Raw genomic sequence first — 21,800 nt, 5'->3', positions numbered from 1 at the left:
AATCAAGAACATCTTCCGACCAGTAACAGTTGCATTCCAACTGACCTTAACCATCACAGGCTCCCCCTCCCTATCTGCATATGGAATCCCCACTGCCCAGTCACCATGGTGCCACAGGCTCCCCCCTATCTGCACATGGAATCCCCACTGCCCAATCACCATGGTGCTTGTGCTCTCGCAGGCTCCTCCTCTCTATCTGCATATGGAATCCCCATTTCCCGATCAGATGCTTCTGCTTGTGAACTCTCAGGAGAGCTGCCACACACAGGATTAGCCATGGGTATGCCTTAGATAATTAAATATATAGAAGATATGAGTAACTGCCCCCAGCACCGAAAGGGCCCAGGTTCTCTAAAGAAAAGCTGTACATGTGAGAGGTGCAATAAAATGGTTTGAGGTCTTACAGAAGTCTTGACAGTGGTTCATTACACCCCACCTCAGCTGCTTGGTCCTGGTCCTGATACTTGTTCCATCATGGCAAGGGCAAAACATTCCTGGGAGTGGGAATGCCATTTCCCACTATGTAAATTAGTGGGAAATGCCATTTCCCACTATGTAAAATGTGAAATGTAAATTTCAATGGAGAATTATTGATGCTCCTCCCTGGGTCTTGGTGAAGGTTTGTATGGCCTCCTTGTAGTCTTGGGGTTATTTCATGCAGCAAGTATCCAGGCTCCACTGGGGAGCAACAGCAGGAGAGAGGGCATGCCCTCACCTCTTGTCTGTGGGCTTCTCAGAGGCATCTGGTAAGCCACTGTGAGAAACAGGATGCTGGACTAGATAGGCCTTGGGCCTGATCCAGCAGGACTGTTCTTATGGGTTCCCCACCAGCCAATGCTGGGCATCCGCACTGCCTTGTATTGAATAAGACCATTGGTCCATCTAGCCTAGTAATGTCTACTCTAATAATTGGCAGCTTTCCAGGATTTCAGGCAAGGTTCTTTTACTGCCTTGCTAGTGGAGATGCTGACAATTTAATCTGGGACCTTTTGCATGTAAAGTATGCACTTAAACATTGAGTGTCAGCCTCCTCTTTGAAATCCTTGGCCTCCTAGGCTCTTCTTTTTGCAAAGAAATTTTGATACAATGATCTTTCAAAAAGGTGACACTATGTTCATTCTGCGATCATACATTGCGATGAGGGGATTGTATCAGTGTATGTGAATCACCTACTTTTTAATCCACTTGCAGGTTGAGTAAAACATATTCCAAAGGAAGAAAATATTTAAGTATTCATTAAATGTCTGGTTATTAATTGTGGATGTAACTCTTTTTGTTAAATAATGTGCCTGACACACAGACTAATAGTTAAGTTCTAAAGATGATGCTCTTTTTGTTGAGAAAGCTACATAAGATGAATCTGCAGATAAGCCTGTTTTCACATCCTAATCTATCATGTACAAGATATGGAAATATATCTTTTAGGAATCTGAGAAATTTCACTTCATCTCTAGCAAATGACTTGGCTGCAGTTCCTGGAGATTAAGGATGCAAGCCTCCACATGCTTACTAAGAAATAAGCCACACTCAATGAAGTGGGACTGTGTGGGTATAACCCCAGTGACTCCTGCAGAGAGAGTAGCTGACTGAGGCTGGCAGCCCCAGATAGTGGGAAGAATCTAGGAGAGGGTCTGTTTCTCTGGTTGCTGTGGTCTCAGCTGTGAAGCAAGAGAGTTAAATCACACCTGCTCTTTTCCTGCTCCTTGCTTGCACCTTAACTTACAGCAGAGGAAATGAGCAGCCTTCTCATTAGTTACTTCCTTCTCACAAAGGAGGGAATGCACTCACTGGTTTCCCCAGATTCTTCAAGGATCCCAGATCTCACAAGGAGGTCAGGTGTGCATGGCAATGGGGGCACAGCAAGCTTTGATGTTTTCAGGCAAGCATCATCTCCAAATGGGACTTGGTGTATTTCCTTTGCTCCTCCCACCATTTGGGGGCTTCTCATCAACCTCCAATATGAAATGATCAGATGACTCTGGTGGATAGGACAGAACCCATATAGGGTCTTCCTTCTGAGTAAATATGCATAGGATTGTGCTGTAACTATTTCCCTACAGAGCTGGAAGATTGCAGAGCTGCATTGTTTAGACAAAGAATAAGAACATAAGAACAGCCCTGCTGGATCAGGCCCAAGGCACATCTAGTCCAACATCCTGTTTCACACAGTGGCCCACCAGATGCCACCAGACATTAGTCTCATATAGACAAGGGTGTCCACTTTCTCCGTTGCTGTTTATACTTGCTCTTGAACCTTTGGCAGCTAAAATTAGACAAGAGCAGCGGATTCAAGGTATCAAAATATGTGATTGCGAACATAAAACAAAACTATATGCTGATGATGTATTGCTTACTGTCATGCAAGTCAGAGACTCCTTGGATACATTAATGACACAGATACATCGGTATGGTTCAGTTTCTGGCTATAAGATTAACAGAGATAAAACTCAGGTCATGACATGGAATCTTTCAGAAGAAGAGAGAGAATACTTCTCTAAAGTTTTAAGATTACAATTAATGAAGAAGCCAATTAAATATTTGGGGATTAATCTTACGAGGAGCAATAAAGATTTGTTTAAGAATAACTATGTCCCAATTTGGAAATCAATTATGGCTGATCTGGATAGATGGAAGAGGCTGACTCTATCTTGGCTTGGAAGAATCTCTGCAGTAAAAATGAACGTATTACCTAAGATGAACTTTCTTTTTCAAATGATCCCTATAAAGATAGACGACAAGATATTGAATAAATGGCAGAGTTGGCTCAATTCATTCAACTGGAATTATAAAAAACCCAGAATTTGATTTAAGGTGATGCAAGATTCCAAAGAAAGAGGTGGTCTTGGAGTTCCTAACTTGAATCTTTATTATCACGCTAGTAGCTTGACTTTGATCTCGAATTGGATTTTATCCCCTTACGGAAGTTTTACTCGAATGGAGGACTTTGGTCTTACTAGAGGATTGAATAATTACTTATGGATTTCTGGTTCAAGGAAAGATTTGGAGATACAACAACATATTATCCGACATAGTCTTTTTTATGTCTGGGATAAATATCAGAAAAGAATAAGTCCTAGATTATCACCCTTGGCCTCAATACTGAATGTTTACTTCCATGAAGAAGAATTTTCTTCTAAGTATAATTTTTGGAGAGGCAGTCTATACTCCTTACAAAGTTTGGCCCAATATTTAGCTCTGGACAAACAATTCAACAATCATCCTGGTTCAAACAAGCTCGGATCAGCTCTATAGTTCAGAAAGAATTACAGTTACAGGGTGGGAAACTTAGAGAACTGACTTTGAAGAATTAATCACCCGAAACACCGATCATTTATTAGGCAGAATTTACAAGCTATTACTGAAGTATGAAACGGAGACTGAGCAGATAAAATAATGTATGATAAAATGAATGCAGAACTTTAATAGATAGATTGAAATCTCTGATTGGGAATACCAATGGAAAAAGAATGTGAAATTTACTTTGTGTACCAATCTAAGGGAAAATTGGTATAAGATGTTCTTCAGATGGTATATAACTCCTTTGACTATTAATAGAATAGATGATTTTTTCTCTAAGAAATGTTGGAAATATAACTCACATTTAGGCTCATTCTACCATATGTGGTGGAGCTGTGGTAAAGCTCAACAGTTTTGGAAACAAATTCATATGAAAATTGAACAAATCTTAGAAGTTAAGATTCCCTTTCTTCCAGAAATTTTTCTTTTAAGTATGATAAAACCTTATATTCCTGCCAAATTAAACAAATTGTGTTTATATATGATTACAGCGTCTAGGATTATATATGCTTCTAATTGGCATATTTTGGAAATCCCTTCCTTAAACAATTGGTTTTTGAAAGTGTGGGACTGTGCTTCAATTTCGAAAGTCTCGGCTTATGTACATGGTATATCTACTGAATCATTCATGTCTGTTTGGGAACCCTTTATAAATTATAATATCCCTTATGGTCAAACTTTGTTCCCATTTTCTGGATTTGACTTATAGTGTTCTCGATGTGTAACTTACAAGAAGCTGATCAGATTTTGCAACTTTAAGAGTCTGAATTTCTCTTTCTTTATCTTGTTCTAGATATCTTTTATTTACTGATGTAATTAATTAGAAAAATGAGGTTTTTCTTTATGAAAAATGATTGGTTTTATATTGTCTTTATGGTGATTTGTCTCTGTCTCCTTTGGTTTACTTCTTAATAAAAATTCTTATTAAAAAAATATAATATAATGTCTCATATATAGGTCTCTTTTCTAAACTAAAAAGCCCCAGTGTTGTAGCTTTGCCTTGTAAGGAAGGTGCTCCAGGCCTCTGATCATCTTGGTTGCCGTCTTCTGTACCTCTTCCAGTTCTACAATTTCCTTCTTTAGATATGATGGCCAAAACAGTACTCAGTACCAAATGTTGCTGCACCATAGATTTGTATAAGGGCAATATAATATTAGCAGTTCTGTTTACAATTCCCTTCGTAATGATTTCAAGCATGAAATTGGCCTTTTCCACAGCTGCCGCACATTTAGTCAACACTTTCAATGAGCTGTCCAACATGACCCCAAGATCTCTCTCATTGGTCATTGATACCTCAGACCCCTTCAATGTATGTGTGAAGTTGGGGTTTTTGCCCTAATATGAATCATTTAACACTTGTTACATTGTATCGCAGCTGCCATTTTGTTGCCCACTCCCCTAGTTTGGAGAGCTCCTTTTGGAGTTCCTTGCAATCTCTTTTGGATTTCACTACCTTAAATAGTTCTGTGTCATCTACAAATTTGGCCCCCTCACTGCTTATCCCAACTTCTAGATCATTTATTAATATGTTTAAAAGTGCTGGCCTCAGTACAGATTCCTGGAGGATCCCACTTCTTACTTCCCTCCATTTAGAGAACTGTCCATTTATACCTACCCTCTGTTTCCTGTCCTTTAACCAGTTACAGTACCAATCCACTCATGAACCTGTCACCTTATCCCATGATTGCTAAGTTTTCTCAAGAGAGTCTTTGTCAAATGCTTTTTGAAAGTCCAGTTATACTATGCCAACTTGATTACCTTTATCCACACAACTGGGCGTTTTCCACACAGCAGGCTTTAGCGTGAGTTTTCTGCGAGTTCGAAGTTGTCTAAAGAAATTGACACAAAGAGTGGATTGTTTTACCCTGGATACAAATTGGGCTGCACTCTAACAATTTTATCCTTCAGAATGCTTTCCATCTATTTGCCTGGAACAGACGTTAAGCTAAGCAGCATGTAATTTCCTGGATCCCTTTTTGAAAACCAGCATTACATTGGCTACTTTCTGGTCCTCCAGTACAGAGCCTGATTGTAGGGATATGTTATATATTTTTGCAAAGAGATAGTCTATTTCACGTTTGAGTTATTTAAGGACTTTCGTGTGGATGTGATCTGGCCATGGTGATTTGTTAATTGGAAAGTGTGTTATCTTTCTTATGGCCATTTGATTTCTTTGACCACCTAACACATCCTTCTATCTGTTCTTTATCTGCTTCTACTCTGTTTTATCTGAAGCATTTATACCCTCACACTTTAAGGGATGGCATTTGCCGAACCAGATATTGCCCAGTTCCTGTCAGCTATCTTCCAGGCATCATTTTAAAAGCTGCTCTGCAACCTTATTGATTTTAAGTGACAGCAGTCTTGTTCCATCTTAGTTCAAATGGAGGCCATCCCTTTTACCCAGGCTTGTCTTGTCCTAAAATGTATCCCAGTGCCTAATAAATCTAAACCCCTCCTCCTGGCACCACCCTTTGTCTCACTGGCCCTGCGTGCAGAACAGGTAGCATTTCGGAGAATGTTACCTTGAGAGGCCTGGACTTCAATATGCTACCTAGCAGCCTAAATTTGGCTTTCAGGACCTCCCAAATGCATTTCCCAATATCGTTGGTGCTGACGTGTACCACAACAGCTGATTCACACATGGAGAATATTACACATCATGTAGAAAAGTTGTCAGCCTATGTGTAACAGTATAAGACAAAATCAGAAGATGTGTTGCTTCCATACATTGGTACGATGGTGCTTTAAGAAGCATGAAGCTTAATTATGGGGAGCAGGAAGTAGTTATGGTACGTCCTGTCCTCTTGTCTCATTCCATTGTAGTTTTCTTCTTTATTTCCCCAGATCAAATCTTTATATTGTTGGGAATTCTCTCTGGTAGGAGAAACCCTTTTTCATTATAGCAGAGTGCACAGAGGCACAACACAGCGGAATTTAGTTAGGCATGCATGTATGCTGAGAGTAAAGTATTTTGGAGCCAGTTCATAGTTTTAAATCAATATAAATGGTGTTTATTAGAGAACTCCATTCTAGATAGGAAAGTGAGGAGTTAGGATCTCTAAACTATCTAGCTAGCTGGATGCAAATGGATTCTGCATCTTCTCTGCACTCATGGTGCAGGGAGAGGAGCTTGCATGTTGCAAGGTAGAAGGAAGGGAAAAAGAGGAAGAGGAAGTACAAAGCAGGAAGGAAGGAAGTTAGTCCCTAAGAGTAGCAATCTATATTCCAAAGGGATAGTGTCAGAGCAGTAGAGAAGGGATGACCAATGTCTTGACCCTCTAGCCCTCTGACTCACTAGTCTGTCCTCCTATGTCATTGAGACAAGAGACAGCGCATAGTCCTTCACTTCCAACATATATGCATTTGATTATTGTGAACATGTGCATGCTCTTCTGTGAATTGCAGCAGCAATGAAAAACTGCTAGGCTGAATTATAGGAATATAATGTCAAATGAAGCTAGTACATAAGATGGTGTTCAGCTACTCATAAAAGAATGGTTGAAAACTGAACTGCAAAAATCCCTGCTTTGAACTTGTGGCTATTACTCCAGTTGCTTAAGAACTGAGAGCTAATCAAGTGAATGATAGGCTTGTACCTGATTCCAAGCCACAAATTCTTTTTGACTTAGATATTAATTTTGATGGCTGACTTTTCTGTGGTTCTCAGTCTCTGTGCCGGGATCCTGCACTATCCTTATTATGTCATCAATGAAAATATTAGCGCATGAGCAAATTCCATTGACTATTGCACATCAAGCAACCTGACCAAAAGACCATACACCAACTTTTGGAAGTGACCACAGTACAAGAGAAACAGTAAGCTTAAGAGCTGTTCAGCCCATAGTTTTCAAGCTAGTCAGATACTTCACTGTATTGGGGTTTCCCACAAACCATTGGAACACAACAAAATCTTATTACCAAGAACTGCCAATCATCTAGAAAAGCAACTATACAGTTAATCATCAAATGATGTTATGAATTTGCATGTGCTGCTGCAAAGGACGTGACTGACTCCTTTTAGTTGGATGAATGCCTTAGTTCCAATGAAACTCAGCAATTTCTTGCTGGACTTTCCTTTCAGTGGACATCTGTGCAGAACCTGACTGTAAATAATTCAGTCAATGTGCATTCAGATCATGGGTCAATAGTTCAGAAAGCTTTTAAAAAAAAATCAGATCTGGTGAACTCACATTCGTCTATGATCTGATGATTCACATGTTGGGGATTCTCACTACAAAGTGATTGCAGGAAGTTACTTTGCTGTGAACAACATCAACCCAACCCTATTTGTGATGGTTCTTTTAAAGGTCAGGCTTTAAACCTAAGCTTTATAATATCTTATAAGCTCCAATATTGATTCTTCCCCCGCCCCCCACTGCCCCAATCCTACAGATATACACAGAGATCAGAGCACAAGAATTGCATTACTAGAAGAGACCAAAGATTTATCTAGTCCACCATTTTGTTTATAACAGGAGCTAAGCAAATGCGTCAGGAAGATCATAAACCATTGTGGCAATTGTTGCCAGCACCTGTTAGTCAGAGAGATGTACTGCATAAGAATAATAGATGTCACAGTATCTCATGTTTGACAAGCAGGGCAAGTCTCCACTTGGTCTCTAGATCCGAAACAGTTTTTGCTGACTTGATGCTTTTTAAAATATTAATATTGTGCAAAGCTTATGGCATAATTATCTTAGCAACCCCCTGCTAATGAGTTTCCCCTAAGCAATTGGCTGGCCACTGTGGGAAACAGGAAGCTGGAATTGATGGCGTTTTGGTCTGAATCAGCAGATGTTTTGTTAGATCACAATTATTAACCTCATACTGCAAATGGGGGGCAAGACAAAGACAGATGGCCTCACCTAAGGCCATCTAGGCCAAAGCAAAGTTGGAATTGGGTTCTTCTTGGTCCTCAATCCAGCCTCTTATGCTGTAATCTATCATATTTGTATACCCCACATAGACTGCATTGCAGTAGTCCAGGGCCATACCAAGGTTGGAGTGGGCCCAGAGATGAGATTTTAAAATGGGCCCCTCGCTGCTTTCCTCTCCTACTCCTGGCTCCATGACTCTAACTATCTGAACTATAGTTACAAGGTGTAAATAGCAGCAGAACCAACTAATACAACAGTATCAATGACAAACTTTAATAATTTAACATATCCCAACTCAAGTCCTTGAGCTCTATAACTTGCAAGTTCCAGCTATCTGATGGCACCAACTGTATTATAGTTATATACTATAAGGAGGGTGGCAGGCAGTTTTTGTTTGCATGACAAACATGCCCCTAAAGCATTGTCTGGTAATTAAGCAATAAATGAATAAGGCCATGCCACTATTTCCACTCCCCCTCCACACACTATATATATAAACCTGTCTGAGATTATACTGCATGTACCCAATGATGTGGACTGTACTCCATGAAAACTCGTGCTATAATACATGTGTTAGTTCTTAAGGTGTCACAAGACTCTTCATTGTTTCTGGAGAGGTCCTGGCAAATATAGCCAACAGGTGAAACCTGGGATAAAGCTAATATGGTCAGGAAATTCTCATCCAGCCAAACCTCATGGAATCCTGCTGGACAATGAATTAATTCTCAGCCTTTGCTTCCTATCTGTAAAAGGGTGCAACACCAACCATAGACTATAAGACACACTGTAGTTAGAGCTCAACTATTTATTTTTATTTATTTATTTATTTATTACATTTATATCCCGCTCTTCCTCCAAGGAGCCCAGAGCCGGTGTACTACATACATAGGTTTCTCTTTCACAACAACCCTGAGTAGTAGGTTAGGCTGACAGAGAAGTGACTGGCCCAGAGTCACCCAGCTAGTTTCATGGCTGAATGGGGATTTGAACTCGGGCCTCCCCAGTCCTAGTCCAGCACTCTAACCACTACACCACACTGGCTTCATGAACTTCAAACTATATGAAGTTTGAAGATTTATCCCTACTGTTACTACCCTTAACAAACTCCCTAGGCCTGGTACCCTACTACCATCCTTCTATTTTCCAGGCTCAGGGCTGTTCTTAGAGAGCCCTGGTGGGGTGCAGGGCCCAGGGCAAATCAGACAGTGCAGGGCTGTCTTCCAGTTAATTCTAACAGGGGTTAAGAGAGCAGGGCCTGGTGTGGTTGCCCTGCTTGCCATGCCCTAAGGACATCCCTGTTCAGGCTCAACCCTTGGAGGAGAGCTGGTCTTGTGGCAGCAAGCATGACTTGTCCCATTAGCTAAGCAGGGTCCACCCTGGTTGCATCTGAACGGGAAACCACATGTGAGCACTGTAAGATTTTCCCCTCAGGGGATGGAGCTGCTTTGGGAAGAGCAGAAGGTTTCAAGTTCCCTCCCTGGCTTCTCCAAGATAGGGCTGAGAGAGATTCCTGCCTGCAACCTTGGAGAAGCTTGGAGGGATATTACTTTTGCGCCCAGCTTTTAAGTTCCACAGAAGCAACCGGCTAGCATGGTAGGAAACGGAGTGTTGGGTCACAAGGACTGTTCATCTGTGCCAACCGTTTTCCAAAGGCCCCAGGCAACTTTCCCCAGCAGTTCTATTTAGATGTTGAGAAGCTTTATGTTCAATGACCAAACAAAACAGCACCTGAACAGTAAGTACACAATTAGAAATCTAAAACCAAATAAAATAAATTTAAACACCAGTTTGCAAGCATCTTAAAAGCCCAAGAAAACAGGCATGTCTTTTTTTAAAAAAATAAGAATTTTTATTGAGGCATGTCTTGAGGGTCTTTTAAAAAGCGGTCAGAGATGAAGAGGCTCTTATTTTGGCAGGGAGCGTATTCCAAAGCCCTGCGGCAGCCATAGAAAAGGCCATGTTCCAAGTTGTCTCCAAATGAAATGGTGGCAACCATAACCAGACCTCCCCAGATGATCCCAAGAGGCAGCGAGGTTCATGATAAAGAAGGCGCTCTGTTAAGTATGCTGGACCCAAGCCATTCAGGGTTTTATAGGTAATAACCAGCCCTTTGTATTTTGCTCAGAAACATATTGGCACACAGTGCAATTCCTTTAAAATAGGTGTATTACGTATTGTTCATATTATAAACACTGACTAAGAAAACAGCAGTGTCCAGTGAGTGGATATTGGTCCTGAGAAACCCATTGCAGTGAATAATATGTGGGATGTGTCTGGATGGAAAAGGGGAATCCCTCCAGCATGGAATGTTGAGGAAAGAGCAAGGAGGAGGATGCTTGGAAGATCAGGGCCGTTACGTGGAAGGGGTGTGTGTGCGGAGCCCCTCATGTTCAGGGGTGTTGTAATTCCATCTCCTTTTCTGTGCCCTTCGTCAGGCTCTGAGTATAGCTTGCAAACAGTGCACTAGGTGGAGGGCTTGCATGAGAGAAAGCAAGCTCTCCATTTAGTGACCCAGATGCAATTCAAGCTGGGAGAGTGTGACAGGATGCTGGCTGGGCCACTCTCACCTCCCTCATCCCCATGTGTGCTCCACCCACTGCCACCTTTGCCCATCGGGCAGCTAGGCCAACCGCTCCTTCCTCACCACTTGTGCAGCACTGCCTTCCTTTCTAGGCAGGCTGTGCTGTGGAGCTAAAAGTACAGATCCACCGCAGATGGCAAGGGAGGGCTCCCTCACCAGCTGCTGCTGCTCTCCACTTTAACACCCGGTTGCAGCCTGCCTAGAATGTAAGGCAGTGCTGTGAGATGGGAAGAGATGGGGAAGCAGCAACCATGAGGGAGGGGCCAGGTGTGGGGCGCTGGGAGTCTGGGGGCAGCCACCCCAATTCACCCTACTAAAGGAGAGCCCTGTGGAAGATGGAATGTTGGTGAAGCAGTCAAGATGTGACAGTTGCGGGAGATAGGCTGGGGATGAGAGTGGAGAGCAAACACAACTCTTAGGTTGGGGGAATGTATTGATTCATTTGAAACTGATCAAAGACATTAAACTAGTAATATCATATGCATAAACAAATACTGCCCAATATTGAATGTTTGATAGCCATTCTTCTAAGAATAAATAAATTATTAATTTTCTCTTGTCCTCTCTTAGATCCTCACATTTAAGATTTGAACATCAAGCCTAAAGTAATTAGTACAGTAAATCTTCTTTCAGATCATGGTTCATTATTACTAAAATGTGGATTGTGGTAATTTACAAGTTTGTTGTTGGAGAGAATGGTTCCCCCCCCCCGCCCCGTTATACACGGAATCACCACTTCAGTTTTTCACCTAGCAATTATTTTTTTCTCATTTCTCTGGAATGATGTACATAGTAGCTTACTGGCCACAATTCAACTAAATTGTTCGAGTGTTTTGGTTTTTCTCCATAATTTTCCGAGTTGGTGTAACTCCCCCCCCCCAGATATTATTTCCATGCAGCATGGAATCTTTATTGAATTAAGATGTTTAAATGATGGTTTAAAAACCCTATTAGTCAAACAAATACATAATATTTTACTGACCATGACATGGCTCATCTAAGTGGAAAGTATGCACGTATTGTAGCTAAACAGTAAAAGACAGTTGTGTGTTGCCTCTAGGAGGTGAAGAGTAAACCATTAGGATTGTCACAGAAAATGAGTGCTGAAGCCCCATCAGCAGGGATGGAGATGCAAGCAGCCACCATAGAAGTCCCATCCCAAGCTTGGGATGCCACAATGGGTGGCGAGCTCTCCCTTGCCAAAGGCAGTGGTATTCCAATGCACAACAAGAAGGTGGAGTGGGGCTGTGGGTGGCTATACCAGAGAAAAATCCAACATCTGAAAGGGGAAATAAATAAAGAATTAAAGGGGCAGGAACTGGGAAACAGGAAGGAGCGAACTGAGTGTCGGGGAAGGGTCTAGAAGTGCTGTCAGAAGCAGATAAGAGTCTGAAGAGCCGAGGATGAGGCTGCTGGAGGCAGAACCCTGGGGCACCCGGTGACGTGCCAAAGGAGGATAAGACCCAAAGGAGCTAGAGGAGGAGGATGTGGGTTCAGTAATCCCCCTCTTGTCTGACTCCGAGGCTCTAGTGGGCAATCTACTGCTCACTAAGGACCTCCAGCTGACAAGAATACAAAGGGTACTGAGGCTGGGAAGTACCCTTCTCAAAGCCTTCCACTTGACATTTGCTACCCAACCTCAAATGTAGGTTACAAATGGGTGGAGAATGTCAGGTGAATGTTGGGCAGAAGGCTTGGGAACCAGGCTTTGATGGGTTCAGATAACACATCCACGGGGACTGGGAGAGTCTACTACCCAGGACACAGACTTCCCAATGATTCTGTGCAGCTGATTTAAGGAAAACATTGGGCTGGCTCAGATAGATTACCCAACAAACCATGGTGAAAGCAGCATCTACCCTACCCCCACCCCAATCCTCATGCTTCCTTCTCCCCTCTGCCTCTTGGTCTGCACTGTGAAGCTCAGATGACAGATACCCTGGTGGTAAACCACAGCAACGTGGCTAATCTGAACCTGGAGCTGTGATATACTTGTGGTTTAAAACCATGATTAAATCAGGATGTGAAACCAGAGCTTAATCAGCTTAGATAACAGCCCTGTGTACTGGTGAGCTGAGGTTTATAAACCAGGACCCATGTTCTCCAACATGGGTGTGTGAGTAAAGGAGGTTAGGGGAGGGAGGAGAAAGCACTTGGGTTTGGATGGGTAAGAAGTCAGGTTCACAAGGTTTATTTGGTCATCTGAATTGGCCCACTGTCAATATCTATCTATCTATCTATCTATCTATCTATCTATCTATCTATCTATCTATCTATCTATCTTTCTATCTATCTATCTATCTATCTATCTGTCTATCTCTCCCTCCAAGGCATACCCATCACTAATCCCATGTGTGGCAGCTCTCACAAGAGTTCTCAAGCAGCTGTCTGGATTGTGATGGTGGGGTGGAAATGGCTGTGGTGGCTTGCCCGGCTGGTGGGGAAGGAAAGCAGACTGGGAGGAGGAGAACAGACTGGAGCTGAAGGGGGTGGGGAAGAGAGATAGGGAGAACTAGGGGCACAGATGCTCTGCACCGGATCAGCTAGTTTTCTTTTTATATCTAGAGAAGCAAAACCAATTCAAGGACAAATAGATATAAAGTACGATCCATTCACAGTGGAGCAATGAGTTAGGCAGGCTTCTATTTGAAGTTAGAGCTGGAATCTATATTATATTTGACATGGGAATCACTTCCCCTGTGGTGAAATGTCCACCTCATAGGCATAACATGAAGAAATGATCACATGAGCCGAGTCCATCATGCAGTATTTTATGTTGTTACTGATCCATGACACTGAGCTGGTTCTCACAATCAAAAATAAGGTGGAAGAGCTGCCAGCTAAGATTCTAGAGCAGTGTACACTCCCAAAACTTGACCATGTGGGTGATGAAAATTTCAGATTGAAGACCAGGAAGTGATCAGAGCCCCTGGTGGCGCAGTGGTAAAACTGCCTCCCTGTAACCAGAAGGTTACAAGTTCAATCCTGACCAGGGGCTCAAGGTTGACTCAGCCTTCCATCCTTCCGAGGTCGGTAAAATGAGTACCCAGAATGTTGGGGGGCAATATGCTAAATCATTGTAAACCGCTTAGAGAGCTTCCAGCTATAGAGCGGTATATAAATGAAAGTGCTATTGCTATTGCTATCATGTGCAAGGAGTCAATTATGGTTGGTTGATGCAGGTGGCCAACATCAGCAGAGATGGGCAATATCTAAAATACATGTATTTTAAAATACGTATTTTCAATTCTTTAGTATCTAAAATATATTTGTTCAGGTATTTCGAAAATACATTGCCGAAACCAAAATACATCAGCCAATCGTTGCTTTGGTTTTTTTGCTTCAGGAGCTGCTGCCTTTTTATTTCAAGCAAGAAGCCCGTTAGCATCAGCAAGCCCATATGCTCAAATATCAGTCAGTTGAATAGTCTGGTGTTGTCTTCGTAGCAACTCAGCAAGCAAGTTCTTAGGAGGCACGCCCTTTCACTCTAGGCTTCTCTGATTAGAAGTAGTATAACAAGGAGAAAAGCAAGTGACAACTGGCTTGACCAGTTTGAGATGTCCAGGCTAATGTCTTTTAATGATCAGTGAACACTCAGCTTGGGATGCAAATTCTACCCCCACCACCTTAGAAGCAGTGTTCCCTCTAATGTGTGTGTGCATGCGCACGCACACAAGCTTTTTGATGTCAGCTCAGTGAATGTTAGTTCCCACTCAGGTTGAATCAGGAAGGCCCCACTCTGAATACACATGTGTGCACACTGTCTTGATACTGTCGCCCAGAGCAAAACTCACTCTGTACACAGATGAAAAAAATTAGAGACCCCACTACTTGGAAGGTGGGAGGGTTTGCAGACATGTGGATTAACAGATTTGCCTACACATTGTCCTTCTCTGGTCTACAGTACAACAATCAACAAAGCGCAGTTAGGAGGGCAAGGATCGGAGCAGCCTGCAAACTGCAGAGCTCTTCTCTCCCTGCCTCTCAGCTGATCGGTGGGTGGGCGGGGCTTCCAGAGAGGCCTCCGAGTAGGCCTCCCTGAAGCCTGAACTCGGCAGGCCCCAAGGAAGCCAGGAAGGAGGCTGGCAGACCTCCCTGCAGCAGACCAGCCCATCCAGCACAGCTTTTGCAAGGTAGGCTGTGAATTCCTTTTTGTGGTTACCCCCCTATATAGGGACCTTCTTGCCATAAGGCTTTGATATGGGTGGTGGGGCGAGACTGAGAAGTCTCTGAATATTTAATTTAAAACAGACTGGAAAATGTGCTGGCTTTAAAAACAAAAACTATCTAAGGCCTATAAGTGGCTTGTTTCATGGCAGAAAATTACAAAAACTTCTGGAACAAATATTCATTCATTCATTCATTCATTTATAAATGCACTTATGTTCAAGTTGTTTTGCAACTCAGAAGGTCTGAGTGAGAACTGTGAAGCATGTGTTGTGATTTTATTTTATTTTATTTTATTTTTCTTGTGTGTGAACTGCTCCCCAATAACTTGCAGGGACTTCAGGGTAAATCTGGCCAACATGTGAATGCAGCACCTCCATTCCAGAGGAGATGTGTGTTATATCGCTTTAAAAGCCTTGTGTGAAAAACCTCCTGGAATCAAACTTTACTGAATTTGTTCAGAATTCTGAGAAAACAAACACAGGCTCACTCTGCATGGTTGAAAGTCTCCTTTGCTAATCTGCAGCGAGGGGGCCATTTTAATAATTAGCGTTGCTAGTGTGTTCTAGGCATTAAAAGTAGCACAAATATATAGTACTCAATGTATATCACTATATACTGTGAAGTGTGCATGTGTATTCAGTGAAATGTATTTCCAGGCAGCATACTTATTTTGAAATATCAGACTTAAATCCTTGGGGGCCTGGGGTGTGTGGAGGCCCTGGACTTTGAGGGGCTGGGGGCCCCTTTTAAAATCTCATCTTGGCCCATTCCAACCTTGCTATGCCCCTGGCGGTCACTACACATGGGTTTTTGCACAACACCTGCACAGAAGAAACTTCCATGTAGAAAATGTGTCTCTTGTAAGTTGACCCTGAATTTTCCATCCATGACTGGGATATTTGAGAGTTAGAGTCAATAATAAAAGAACAGCACACTGCTTGTGATAGGAAGGGGCAAATTACAATGATTTCTTAGTCTGACAGGGGCTGGTTTTGGCCCTGGCAGAACTTAGCTGTCTGCTCCTGTTGCAAATGCCTCTGTCTAGTGTGGCAAACTAATGTATCCTCCTCCCTCTTGGTGTCAAAGTAAGCACTGGTGTGGTGAATGCACATATACCCCATCATGAGCCAACAGTCATCATAAGACAAAGGCTGGTAGGAATCATTCACTGGTTTATAGACTCCCACCCCCCCACCCCTTCTTCCCCTATTTTGCTAGTGGCTATTTGGGCAGGTGATCCTCTAGGACAAAGTCATATTTTTTAAAAAAGAATGAGATGAGACAGAGAAAATGACACTTGGAATCCTCGCATAACTCCTGACTGTTGTTCTAGGTCTTTTACAGAGATGGCTCATGTTTTCAGGTTTTGATTAACAGCCATGTCTATATGGTACAGTGTTCCTTTTAACAAGGATTTCCAGATATTGTTGACTACAAGTCCCATCATTCCTGTTTGGACAGGGGCGCAATTTCAGTGCTTGCCCTAGGCGCTATTTTCCCTAGTTACACCTCTGTGCGCTGCAAATGCTGCGCTGGTCAAAGTTTACTTGCAAACAGGGCATACAGCCCCATTTGTGAACATGGAAACGTCCCCTGCATCCAATGTCCGACTCAGGAGGTGTGGCTAGGCGGCTGCTGGCAGCAGGCTGAACCAGGGCCGGCAGTGGCTTCGTGACGCCACTGGCTCCACCTCTCACTACCTGTGACTCCACTCATCACCTGCCCTGCCTAGCATATCCCCAGTCCCAGGAACCACCAGCCACCATTGGCATGAGCCACTTCTCTCAACTAGCTTCCTTCCAATCAGACATGTTAGAGCAGATAATTCTTACATATTCCAAATGTAAACCATTTTGAACATAAAAATGAAGACTTTATTCAACTTTAATTCAGAAAAAGGGTTCCCCAGCTCTGAGATGTATGTAATTATAAATATTCTGTTATAGGTAAGGATATTATTGAATGTACAGTAGCTCTCCAGTGTGTTGTTTTTTAAAAAAATCATTCTTGGTTAGTACCTCCCAAGACAATTGCTTCTAAAAGGAGCAAAGATTATATGCAAAACCAAATTATGGAATTAAAAGTAGGCTTCACAATGATGTTATTGGCGTGCTGTTAAACCCTGTGAAAATACCATCTTATTTATTCTCTGTGTTAGTCATTCCACCCACTTCCTTTTTTACTGCTGAGTATTCTTGCATAACTTTCTGGGCAAATGTGTTCACCAGCCATCCTTTCTAGTAAAGTAAAACTTGAATTGACTGGGGAAGTTACATGATGTTGTTAGTGATGCATCTTCCCCATTCATGTATAAAGGGTGGGTGTGAGAGAGGTGGGGCTGGGGTTAACGTTTACCATCAGAATGGTACCAAATGAGGGCAGCTAAATCCTCCCCCTCACTGTCTGTGGTCCATTGATTCATGTATTTCCCTCTTATCCTTGGTTCACTTCTTCTGGCACTGGAGTCAGTTTGAGGTTGGGAGGAGGCCTAATTCAGGAAGGTGAGAGCACAACTCCCATTATCCATGAACCCCTTTTCAGGTTAAATGTATACTTTGCTACCACTACTGCAAATATTTATATACTGCTTTTCAACAAAAGTTTCCAAAGCAGTTTACATAGAGAAATAATAAATAAAATGAGATGGATCCCTGTCCCCAAAGGGCTCACCATCTCAAAAGAAGCATAAGATAGACACCAGCAACAGTCACTGGAAGGATATTGTGCTGTGGGTGGATAGGGCCAGGTCCTTTCCCCCTGCTAAATAAAGAAAACCACCACTTTAAAAGAGTGCCTCTTTGCCCAGTTTGTGAATGAAACAGACATGTGAGCAACATACATTATTTCCTTATAATGCCTGCTTTGGCTCTATGCGTTTTCTCACATGAGTTCGTTGATCCAATGGAAGAACTGTCAGCATGTAGCTAAATAATAGGACTGTGTTGTGCTAGACCTAATATGGCCTCTGTTAGGTATTATTGGATGGAATTCTGTTATGATAGCAGGGAGCCCCAAGAGCTGGAACTCTGACTGAGTTCCCTGCTGATGTGTCAGAACTCTGTTCTGTCAGAGTTCTGATATACCTGTTGGACTCTCACCTTCCCCTGCCCTTTCTTGCCCTCTCCTCTTGACATCCTTACCTGGGACTAAGGAGACAGCACACATGATATCTCCAACCTTGCTGCTTGCCTTCCACTGAGGTTTTTGTATAAAGAGTATTTTTTTAAAGTTCCTTTTAGATCCCCAAGTGGCACCAAGGACTTTTACGCACAGCAGGTTTTACCACGAGTTTGTAGGGAGGCTTTACTGCAAACTCGAAGTTGTCCCAAAAAACTGCCACAAATAGAGGATTTTTTTTTAACCCCAGATATAAATCTAGCTACACTCTAATGCACAGTGAGAAACCTAAATTGTGTGTGAACTGCTCCCTGATAACTTGCAGGGGCTTTGGGGTAGATCTAGCCAATATGTGAATGCATCCCCTCCATTCCAGAGGAGATGCAAATTAAAGGGCTGCAAAAGCCCCGTGTGAAATGCTTCCAGGAATTGTGGGAATTGATACTTTTTTCTTTAAGAGATGCACTCGTGGCAATTTGAGTAATAGTCAAACTGCTCTAAACTGCATGAAAAACTGCTATTGGAGTGGAAGTTTACCTTGAATGAAGTTATAGAGATGGCTAGGAGGGTGGAAAATGTTATTCACTGTGCCAAATCACTCTTTGGTAACTCAAAACCCCCTTCCTGAAATCCAGGCTGTTCAATCTAGATGCTTCCAAACCCAATCTTCTCATATGGCACTGCCCAAGACAGAGGCAGTGCAAGAAGAGATGAGCTACCAATGCTACTGGTGTGGAGACCTTGCCCACAAAGCCATGGAAGGTCACTTGCAAGAGGTGCAAAAGATGGGGGCACTTTGCTAAGGCTTTCAAATCTGCTGTCCACTCCATTACTGAGTCACCATATGATAAGGATGAGGCAACCGAACCTCTTCCTGACAACATTTCTCCACATTGTCAAGTTAAACTTAATGGCCATGAAGTGTGGATTGTGGCTGATTCTGGTTCTTCATACACTTTCATTTCCCATCTAATTTACAAGTAACTCCTCACTGCATCAGATCTGCACTTGCAGCCTTCAGACAGCCACCCTTGGTGATATGGAGGTTCCACTATTGCCATAAATTGATACTTCACTGCTGTCTTGGGATTCAAAGGACATACTGCAGAAGGGAAAGTGTATGTGCCACAAAAAGGAGTCACAATATTGGGCTGGAAACATCAAAGAGGTCTGTGGATAGTGTTACAGATGATGGAGCATCCATATGCTATGATTTCTTGGATATTTTTGCTGATACTAGTGGCACTGACATACATTTCAAGAACAAAACACACATTCAACAATGTATATGAATATTAACAGAGACTCCAAATAGAACTGGTTCCAAATAGAACTGGTTCAGAGAACCACCCTGAGCCATTTTTGGAAGGGTGGTATATAAATCAAATAAATAAATATCATGTACTGATAATTTTAATAGAATCTTAATAAACCATGTGATTAAAAAAAACTGTAATTGCATGCATTGTAATAACACTGAAGTAAGAATAGATCTGTGTATTGGAATAAAATTTATGCAAAATGGTCATTAAAATACTCTCTACATCCAACTTAAAAGATTGGATCCAATTGTTCATATTGAAAATATACTGCTGGTGAAGCAGAAGTACAAGTGAGTATTCCCAAGGTAAAGTCTCATGTAGTGATTCCTAATGAGTGCTATATTTTTGCCAAATGTATTTCAACTCTGTTGAGTCTTCTTCAATGGCAGTCTTGAAATATATTTATATCAAATTATAATCATAGATAAAGGTAAGGTAAAGCATGCCATCAAGTCATTTCCAACTCCTAGCACCCACAGAGCCCTGTGGTTTTCTTTGGTAGAATAAAGGAGGGATTTACCATTGCCTCCTCCCACACAGTATGAGATGATGCCTTTCAGCATCTTCCTATATCACTGCTGCCCAATATAGTACCAGCAGGGATTCTAACTGGCAACCTTCTGCTTGTTAGTCAAGTATTTCCCCACTATATAAAAATACAATGTTCAACCAAAAAACCTCCACCCCACTATAAAGAGACAATATGTACATGATAAAGTGCCTTGAATAAGGGCTGAAAACACCCATAGTACTTAAATAAAATTTTCCTATAAATACTCAGTGGGCTGGATTGCAATAGCTGGACTGTCTATATAGCAAAGACAAAGATACAAGTAATAAGCTTTCATGAGGACTAATGTCTGTCACAACATTAACATAGTAGACTAAAATCACCCCAAAATATAAGTTTTCCTAAATACCATCTAGAGTACTTACTTTCTGGAAAATCTTTCTACTCATGGTCTACACACTATGACAGGCCTGCTCAACTTAGGCCCCCCAGCTGTTTTTTGACTACAATCCCCACAATCCCCAGCCACAGTGGCCAATAGCCAGGGATTATGGGAGTTGTAGGCCAACATCTGCAGGAGGGCCGAAGTTGAGCAGCCCTGCACTATGAGGATTGATACTTCTCCCTTCAGGTTGCTTTCTTAACTCCATCCCGGTGGCTTAAATAGATCCCGACCTTTTCCAGCATAGGATTGGAAACATCTGCTAGCACCACTAGATTGAGAATTCAGCCTTCCAGTCCTGTGACTACTTACTCCCATAGCTTTAAAAAGTGCAAAATTTGTTGTTTAAAATAATGAAACTACCTGAATATAGCTATAGATAAATATAAAACTAAATATGATTATGTAAATCAGTACAAGAGTATTAAATATACACATATATTAATAAAACCATCAGTGTAGCAAAAACATATAACATATATGTATAAGAAATATCCATGTATGGCATCTGAAAAAATGGCCAACAATGCACTGCATATCAACCTAAAAGTCAATTGATTTCCTCGTTCAGGCCGAATGGGGACCACATTCTCAGTGTATTAATCCATAAGAACAGCCCTGCTGGATCGGGCCCAAGGCCCATCTAGTCCAGCATCCTGTTTCACACAGTGGTCCACCAGATGCCACTGGAAGCCTACAGCAGGAGTTGAGGGCATGCCCTCTCTCCTGCTGTTATATATCCCATATAACTCTCTTTGTGCCAGCCAAGTATGTATATCTATTCTCCTATTATGAGCCTGTGCTACACACCAGAACTTCAGACTCTGTGCTTGATGTTGGAATTTGATGAAATGTTTAACCAAGGGAGCTTGTATTTTCTTATTTTGAATGCAGCTTTTATGTTCTATTATTCTCACTTTTATCTGTCTTGTAGTCATACAGTCTGTCTTGTAGTCATAAGGTAGCCCATAACATCTGTCTTATAGTCATACAGTAGCCCACAAGGACATTGTATGATGTAAATAACTCCCTTGCTGCTGCAATTGAAGAAATCCCTGATGTGGTATACTCTCTGATTCTGGGGATTTTGGAATGTTGCAGTCTGTTTGCAATTGCCACAAACTGAACCGTGGCCACATCTGAAATGTCCCTTGGCAGGGGCGTAACTACTATTAGGCAAGGGGAGGCGGTTGCCTGGGGGCCCCCACACCTTGAGGGGGCCCCCAGAGGCAAGTCACATGACTATATATTGTGAAGTGTGTGTGTGTGTATGTGTATGTATCAGCGAATTTTGTCTCTGGGCCCACTCCAGCCTTGTTACGCCCCTGTCCCTTGGGTATGTTTCCGTTTGTGGATATGGTTCTTCTAATGGAACTGTTCAATATGTCACTGTATACTAGCATGTCTTTCAAGCTTGCACTCTTTTTATGGGCAAACATGGGTTGTTCTTCACAACCTGGAATGTCCCATATTAAATGC

At 42.1% G+C, this 21,800-nt stretch overlaps 1 protein-coding gene across 18 annotated transcripts in view; it reads left to right on the top strand.

Moving 5' to 3' along the window:
* SLC44A3 (solute carrier family 44 member 3) overlaps positions 1-21,800 on the top strand; it is a 215,791-nt gene that overhangs the window by 70,489 nt on the left and 123,502 nt on the right. Inside the window, exon 1 of one of the 18 annotated variants that reach the window (XM_053244989.1) lies at positions 14,877-14,892. The exons of the other annotated variants lie outside the window; for them this stretch is intronic. The gene's annotated coding sequence lies outside the window, so the exon portion shown is untranslated. Of the gene's footprint in view, positions 1-14,876; positions 14,893-21,800 lie in introns of those variants that run through there. 18 annotated transcript variants of the gene reach the window in all.

This window comes from Hemicordylus capensis, chromosome 4, assembly GCF_027244095.1.
Source record: "Hemicordylus capensis ecotype Gifberg chromosome 4, rHemCap1.1.pri, whole genome shotgun sequence".
Lineage (NCBI taxonomy): Eukaryota > Metazoa > Chordata > Lepidosauria > Squamata > Cordylidae > Hemicordylus > Hemicordylus capensis.
The sequence above is the reverse complement of the archived record's forward strand: the minus strand, read 5'-3'. Positions and strand labels throughout refer to the sequence as shown.